The following is an 8,927-nucleotide window of genomic DNA, read 5'->3' on the forward strand; positions in this document are numbered from 1 at the left end:
GTTGACTTCATCCGGTGTTGAGGGATCTATCGGTTGTTTTATACACCGATGGTGGGGTCGTAAGGACCATGTGGTGTGATCTATCGGCTGTTTTATACACCGATGGTGGGATAGTGAGGACCATGTCGTGGGATTAGTGAGGCGATAGCCGTGTTTCGCTCACATGTTGTTACGGGTGTGACAATAGTCGATTTTGTACACCTTAGGTTTAGCGTTGCCATAATTGTTTTAGGCGCTTTTGGTTTTAGCCGTTGCTTATGATGTTAGGATAGTGGCATATTGGATGTATTGTGAAATGTCCCGTTCTTATTGATTAAAAACGTTCCATATTAATTGATTTCGTTGCGAGGTTTTGACCTCTATATGAGACGTTTTTCAAAGACTGCATTCATTTTAAAACAAACCATAACCTTTATTTCATCAATAAAGGTTTAAAAAGATTTTACGTAGATTATCAAATAATGATAATCTAAAATATCCTGTTTACACACGACCATTACATAATGGTTTACAATACAAATATGTTACAACAAAATAAGTTTCTTGAATGCAGTTTTTACACAATATCATACAAGCATGGACTCCAAATCTCGTCCTTATTTAAGTATGCGACAGCGGAAGCTCTTAATAATCACCTGAGAATAAACATGCTTAAAACGTCAACAAAAATGTTGGTGAGTTATAGGTTTAACCTATATATATCAAATCGTAACAATAGACCACAAGATTTCATATTTCAATACACATCCCATACATAGAGATAAAAATCATTCATATGGTGAACACCTGGTAACCGGCATTAACAAGATGCATATATAAGAATATCCCCATCATTCCGGGACACCCTTCGGATATGATATAAATTTCGAAGTACTAAAGCATCCGGTACTTTGGATGGGGTTTGTTAAGCCCAATAGATCTATCTTTAGGATTCGCGTCAATTAGGGTGTCTGTTCCCTAATTCTTAGATTACCAGACTTAATAAAAAGGGGCATATTCGATTTCGATAATTCAACCATAGAATGTAGTTTCACGTACTTGTGTCTATTTTGTAAATCATTTATAAAACCTGCATGTATTCTCATCCTAAAAATATTAGATTTTAAAAGTGGGACTATAACTCACTTTCACAGATTTTTACTTCGTCGGGAAGTAAGACTTGGCCACTGGTTGATTCATGAACCTATAACAATATATACATATATATCAAAGTATGTTCAAAATATATTTACAACACTTTTAATATATTTTGATGTTTTAAGTTTATTAAGTCAGCTGTCCTCGTTAGTAACCTACAACTAGTTGTCCACAATTAGATGTACAGAAATAAATCGATAAATATTATCTTGAATCAATCCACGACCCAGTGTATACGTATCTCAGTATCGATCACAACTCAAACTATATATATTTTGGAATCAACCTCAACCCTGTATAGCTAACTCCAACATTCACATATAGAGTGTCTATGGTTGTTCCGAAATATATATAGATGTGTCGACATGATAGGTCGAAACATTGTATACGTGTCTATGGTATCTCAAGATTACATAATATACAATACAAGTTGATTAAGTTATGGTTGGAATAGATTTGTTACCAATTTTCACGTAGCTAAAATGAGAAAAATTATCCAATCTTGTTTTACCCATAACTTCTTCATTTTAAATCCGTTTTGAGTGAATCAAATTGCTATGGTTTCATATTGAACTCTATTTTATGAATCTAAACAGAAAATTATAGGTTTATAGTCGGAAAAATAAGTTACAAGTCGTTTTTGTAAAGGTAGTCATTTCAGTCGAAAGAACGACGTCTAGATGACCATTTTAGAAAACATACTTCCACTTTGAGTTTAACCATAATTTTTGGATATAGTTTCATGTTCATAATAAAAATCATTTTCTCAGAATAACAACTTTTAAATCAAAGTTTATCATCGTTTTTAATTAACTAACCCAAAACAGCCCGCGGTGTTACTACGACGGCGTAAATCCGGTTTTACGGTGTTTTTCGTGTTTCCAGGTTTTAAATCATTAAGTTAGCATATCATATAGATATAGAACATGTATTTAGTTGATTTTAAAAGTCATGTTAGAAGGATTAACTTTTGTTTGCGAACAAGTTTAGAATTAACTAAACTATGTTCTAGTGATTACAAGTTTAAACCTTCGAATAAGATAGCTTTATATGTATGAATCGAATGATGTTATGAACATCATTACTACCTTAAGTTCCTTGGATAAACCTACTGGAAAAGAGAAAAATGGATCTAGCTTCAATGGATCCTTGGATGGCTCGAAGTTCTTGAAGCAGAATCATGACACGAAAACAAGTTCAAGTAAGATCATCACTTGAAATAAGATTGTTATAGTTATAGAAATTGAACCAAAGTTTGAATATGATTATTACCTTGTATTAGAATGATAACCTACTGTAAGAAACAAAGATTTCTTGAGGTTGGATGATCACCTTACAAGATTGGAAGTGAGCTAGCAAACTTGAAAGTATTCTTGATTTTATGAAACTAGAACTTTTGAAATTTATGAAGAACACTTAGAACTTGAAGATAGAACTTGAGAGAGATCAATTAGATGAAGAAAATTGAAGAATGAAAGTGTTTGTAGGTGTTTTTGGTCGTTGGTGTATGGATTAGATATAAAGGATATGTAATTTTGTTTTCATGTAAATAAGTCATGAATGATTACTCATATTTTTGTAATTTTATGAGATATTTCATGCTAGTTGCCAAATGATGGTTCCCACATGTGTTAGGTGACTCACATGGGCTGCTAAGAGCTGATCATTGGAGTGTATATACCAATAGTACATACATCTAAAAGCTGTGTATTGTACGAGTACGAATACGGGTGCATACGAGTAGAATTGTTGATGAAACTGAACGAGGATGTAATTGTAAGCATTTTTGTTAAGTAGAAGTATTTTGATAAGTGTATTGAAGTCTTTCAAAAGTGTATAAATACATATTAAAACACTACATGTATATACATTTTAACTGAGTCGTTAAGTCATCGTTAGTCGTTACATGTAAGTGTTGTTTTGAAACCTTTAGGTTAACGATCTTGTTAAATGTTGTTAACCCAATGTTTATAATATCAAATGAGATTTTAAATTATTATATTATCATGATATTATGATATATAATATATCTTAGTATGATGTATATACAGTTAAATGTCGTTACAACGATAATCGTTACATATATGTCTCGTTTCGAAATCATTAAGTTAGTAGTCTTATTTTTACATATGTATTTCATTGTTAATACACTTAATAATATATTTACTTATCATTTAACATAATTAACCAAGTGTATTAATATCTTAATATGATTCATATGTACCTAGTAAGACGTTGTTATAACGATAATCGTTATATATATCGTTTTCGAGTTTCTTAAATTAATAGTCTCATTTTTATGTATATAACTCATTGTTAAAATACCTAATGAGGTACATACTTATAATAAAAACATGTTAACTATATATATAACCATATATATGTCATCGTATAGTTTTTACAAGTTTTAACGTTCGTGAATCACCGGTCAACTTGGGTGGTCAATTGTCTATATGAAACATATTTCAATTAATCAAGTCTTAACAAGTTTGATTGCTTAACATGTTGGAAACATTTAATCATGTAAATATCAATCTCAATTAATATATATAAACATGTAAAAGTTCGGGTCACTACAGTACCTACCCGTTAAATAAATTTCGTCCCGAAATTTTAAGCTGTTGAAGGTGTTGACGAATCTTCTGGAAATAGATGCGGGTATTTCTTCTTCATCTGATCTTCACGCTCCCAGGTGAACTCGGGTCCTCTACGAGCATTCCGTCGAACCTTAACAATTGGTATCTTGTTTTGCTTAAGTCTTTTAACCTCACGATCCATTATTTCGACGGGTTCTTCGATGAATTGAAGTTTTTCGTTGATTTGAATTTCATCTAACGGAATTGTGAGATCTTCTTTAGCAAAACATTTCTTCAAATTCGAGACGTGGAAAGTGTTATGTACAGCCGCGAGTTGTTGAGGTAACTCAAGTCGGTAAGCTACTGGTCCGACACGATCAATAATCTTGAATGGTCCAATATACCTTGGATTTAATTTCCCTCGTTTACCAAATCGAACAACGCCTTTCCAAGGTGCAACTTTAAGCATGACCATCTCTCCAATTTCAAATTCTATATCTTTTCTTTTAATGTCAGCGTAGCTCTTTTGTCGACTTTGGGCGGTTTTCAACCGTTGTTGAATTTGGATGATCTTCTCGGTAGTTTCTTGTATAATCTCCGGACCCGTAATCTGTCTATCCCCCACTTCACTCCAACAAATCGGAGACCTGCACTTTCTACCATAAAGTGCTTCAAACGGCGCCATCTCAATGCTTGAATGGTAGCTGTTGTTGTAGGAAAATTCTGCTAACGGTAGATGTCGATCCCAACTGTTTCCGAAATCAATAACACATGCTCGTAGCATGTCTTCAAGTGTTTGTATCGTCCTTTCGCTCTGCCCATCAGTTTGTGGATGATAGGCAGTACTCATGTCTAGACGAGTTCCTAATGCTTGCTGTAATGTCTGCCAGAATCTTGGAATAAATCTGCCATCCCTATCAGAGATAATAGAGATTGGTATTCCATGTCTGGATATGACTTCCTTCAAATATAGTCGTGCTAACTTCTCCATCTTGTCATCTTCTCTTATTGGCAGGAAGTGTGCTGATTTGGTGAGACGATCAACTATTACCCAAATAGTATCAAAACCACTTGCAGTCCTTGGCAATTTAGTGATGAAATCCATGGTAATGTTTTCCCATTTCCATTCTGGGATTTCGGGTTGTTGAAGTAGACCTGATGGTTTCTGATGCTCAGCTTTGACCTTAGAACACGTCAAACATTCTCCTACGTATTTAGCAACATCGGCTTTCATACCCGGCCACCAAAAATATTTCCTGAGATCCTTGTACATCTTCCCCGTTCCAGGATGTATTGAGTATCTGGTTTTATGAGCTTCTCTAAGTACCATTTCTCTCATATCTCCAAATTTTGGTACCCAAATCCTTTCAGCCCTATACCGGGTTCCGTCTTCCCGAATATTAAGATGCTTCTCCGATCCTTTGGGTATTTCATCCTTTAAATTTCCCTCTTTTAAAACTCCTTGTTGCGCCTCCTTTATTTGAGTAGTAAGGTTATTATGAATCATTATATTCATAGATTTTACTCGAATGGGTTCTCTGTCCTTCCTGCTCAAGGCATCGGCTACCACATTTGCCTTCCCCGGGTGGTAACGAATCTCAAAGTCGTAATCATTTAATAATTCAATCCACCTACGCTGCCTCATATTCAGTTGTTTCTGGTTAAATATGTGTTGAAGACTTTTGTGGTCGGTATATATAATACTTTTGACCCCATATAAGTAGTGCCTCCAAGTCTTTAATGCAAAAACAACCGCGCCTAATTCCAAATCATGCGTCGTATAATTTTGTTCGTGAATCTTCAATTGTCTAGATGCATAAGCAATCACCTTCGTTCGTTGCATTAATACACAACCGAGACCTTGCTTTGATGCATCACAATAAATCACAAAATCATCATTCCCTTCAGGCAATGACAATATAGGTGCCGTAGTTAGCTTTTTCTTCAATAACTGGAACGCTTTCTCTTGTTCATCCTTCCATTCAAATTTCTTCCCTTTATGCGTTAATGCAGTCAAGGGTTTTGCTATTCTGGAAAAGTCTTGGATGAACCTTCTGTAGTAACAAGCTAGTCCTAAAAACTGGCGTATGTGTTTTGGAGTTTTCGGGGTTTCCCACTTTTCAACAGTTTCTATCTTTGCCGGATCCACCTTAATACCTTCTTTGTTCACTATGTGACCGAGGAATTGAACTTCTTCCAACCAAAATGCACACTTTGAAAACTTAGTGTACAATTCTTCCTTCCTCAATACTTCTAACACCTTTCTCAAATGTTCACCGTGTTCTTGGTCATTCTTTGAGTAAATAAGTATGTCATCAATGAAAACAATGACAAACTTGTCAAGGTATGGTCCACACACTCGGTTCATAAGGTCCATGAACACAGCTGGTGCATTAGTTAAACCAAACGGCATGACCATAAACTCGTAATGACCGTAACGTGTTCTGAAAGCAGTCTTTGGAATATCATCTTCTTTCACCCGCATTTGATGATACCCAGAACGTAAGTCAATCTTTGAATAAACAGACGAGCCTTGTAGTTGATCAAATAAGTCATCGATTCTCGGTAGTGGGTAGCGGTTCTTGATGGTAAGTTTGTTCAATTCTCGGTAGTCGATACACAACCTGAATGTACCATCTTTCTTCTTGACAAACAAAACAGGAGCTCCCCATGGTGATGTGCTTGGTCGAATGAAACCACGCTCTAAAAGTTCTTATAATTGGCTTTGCAGTTCTTTCATCTCGCTGGGTGCGAGTCTATAAGGAGCACGAGCTATTGGTGCAGCTCCTGGTACAAGATCTATTTGAAATTCAACGGATCGATGTGGGGGTAATCCCGGTAATTCTTTCGGAAATACATCGGGAAATTCTTTTGCAATGGGAACATCATTGATGCTCTTTTCTTCAGTTTGTACTTTCTCAACGTGTGCTAGAACAGCATAGCAACCTTTTCTTATTAGTTTTTGTGCCTTCAAATTACTAATAAGATGTAGCTTCGTGTTGCCCTTTTCTCCGTACACCATTAAGGGTTTTCCTTTTTCTCGTATAATGCGAATTGCATTTTTGTAACAAACGATCTCCGCTTTCACTTCTTTCAACCAGTCCATACCGATTATCACATCAAAACTCCCTAACTCTACTGGTATCAAATCAATCTTAAATGTTTCGCTAACCAGTTTAATTTCTCGATTCCGACATATATTATCTGCTGAAATTAATTTACCATTTGCTAATTCGAGTAAAAATTTACTATCCAAAGGCGTCAATGGACAACTTAATTTAGCACAAAAATCTCTACTCATATAGCTTCTATCCGCACCCGAATCAAATAAAACGTAAGCAGATTTATTGTCAATAAGAAACGTACCCGTAACAAGCTCCGGGTCTTCCTGTGCCTCTGCCGCATTAATATTGAAAACTCTTCCACGGCCTTGTCCATTCGTGTTCTCCTGGTTCGGGCAATTTCTAATAATGTGGCCCGGTTTTCCACATTTATAACAAACTACATTGGCATAACTTGCTCCGACACTTCTTGCTCCGCCATTACTCGTTCCGACACCATTTGTTCCTTTCGTTATATTAACCCCTGGTCCGTAGACCTCACACTTCGCCGCGCTATGACCATTTCTTTTACACTTGTTGCAAAATTTGGTGCAGAACCCCGAGTGATACTTTTCACACCTTTGGCATAGCTGCTTCTGATTGTTGTTGTTGTTGCGGTTATTATTGTTGTTGGGATGATTGTTGTAGTTGCTGTTGCTGTTGTTGTTGTTGTTATTGTTGGGCCGTTTGTTGTAGTTGCGATTGATGTTGCGATTGTTGGGATAATTGTTGCGATTATTGTTGTAATTGCTGTTGTTGTTGTATTGGTGATTCTTATCACCGTTTTCCTCCCACTTTCTTTTGACTTGCTTCACATTGGCCTCTTCAGCAGTCTGTTCTTTAATTCTTTCTTCAATCTGGTTCACTAGTTTGTGAGCCATTCTACATGCCTGTTGTATAGAGGCGGGCTCGTGTGAACTTATATCTTCTTGGATTCTTTCCGGTAATCCTTTCACAAATGCGTCGATCTTCTCTTCCTCATCTTCGAATGCTCCCGGACACAATAAGTACAATTCTGTGAATCGTCTTTCGTACGTGGTAATATCAAATCCTTGGGTTCGTAACCCTCTAAGTTCTGTCTTGAGCTTATTGACCTCGGTTCTGGGACGGTACTTCTCGTTCATCAAGTGCTTGAATGCTGACCACGGTAGTGCGTATGCATCATCTTGTCCCACTTGCTCTAGATAGGTATTCCACCATGTTAACGCAGAACCTGTGAAGGTATGCGTAGCGTACTTCACTTTGTCCTCTTCAGTATACTTACTTATGGCAAACACCGATTCGACCTTCTCGGTCCACCGTTTCAATCCGATCGGTCCTTCGGTTCCATCAAATTCCAAAGGTTTGCAGGCAGTGAATTCTTTGTAGGTGCATCCTACACGATTTCCTGTACTGCTAGATCCAAGGTTATTGTTGGTATGTAGCGCAGCCTGTACTGCGGCTATGTTTGAAGCTAGAAAAGTACGGAATTCCTCTTCATTCATATTCACGGTGTGTCGAGTAGTCGGTGCCATTTCCTTCAAAATAGTCAAATGGAACAAGTTAATCATACAGAATATTAAGAGTAGTTAATAGTATTTCGTAGCATAATATGAACTCATTTATAAAAGCTTTTTCTTCATATTAGCGTTTTATAAGTTTAAATTCGGGTAGTACCTACCCGTTAAGTTCATACTTAGTAGCTAATATACAATTCAACTACTACAATTCTATATGAAAAACTGATTATAATAATATTTCGCGTTCAAACTTTTATACAATATTTTACAAACTTACAATACCGCTTATTTTACATAAAGCATGAAATATAGCACACAATAACTTTGATACAAGATAGTTGTGAAGATAATTCTAGCTAGTACACAAGTCGTTCAGCAAAGGCAATAAAGACACGTAATTCATACGTCCAGAAACAAGTCATGCATTCTGGTTTTACTAGGACTACTTCCCATCCTTGGTCTTGTGCAACATAACCGTTATGGCCGTTGATAAGACAGCGTGTTGTAACGTCGTCAAAGGGACGAGGGTTACGTAATGTCCAACAGTCCCGTAATAATCTAAAAACCTCATTTCTTACCCCAATTACCGACTCCGTCACTTGTGGAAACGTTTT

The sequence above is a fragment of the Rutidosis leptorrhynchoides genome, chromosome 2, assembly GCF_046630445.1.
Source record: "Rutidosis leptorrhynchoides isolate AG116_Rl617_1_P2 chromosome 2, CSIRO_AGI_Rlap_v1, whole genome shotgun sequence".
Taxonomy (NCBI): Eukaryota; Viridiplantae; Streptophyta; class Magnoliopsida; order Asterales; family Asteraceae; genus Rutidosis; species Rutidosis leptorrhynchoides.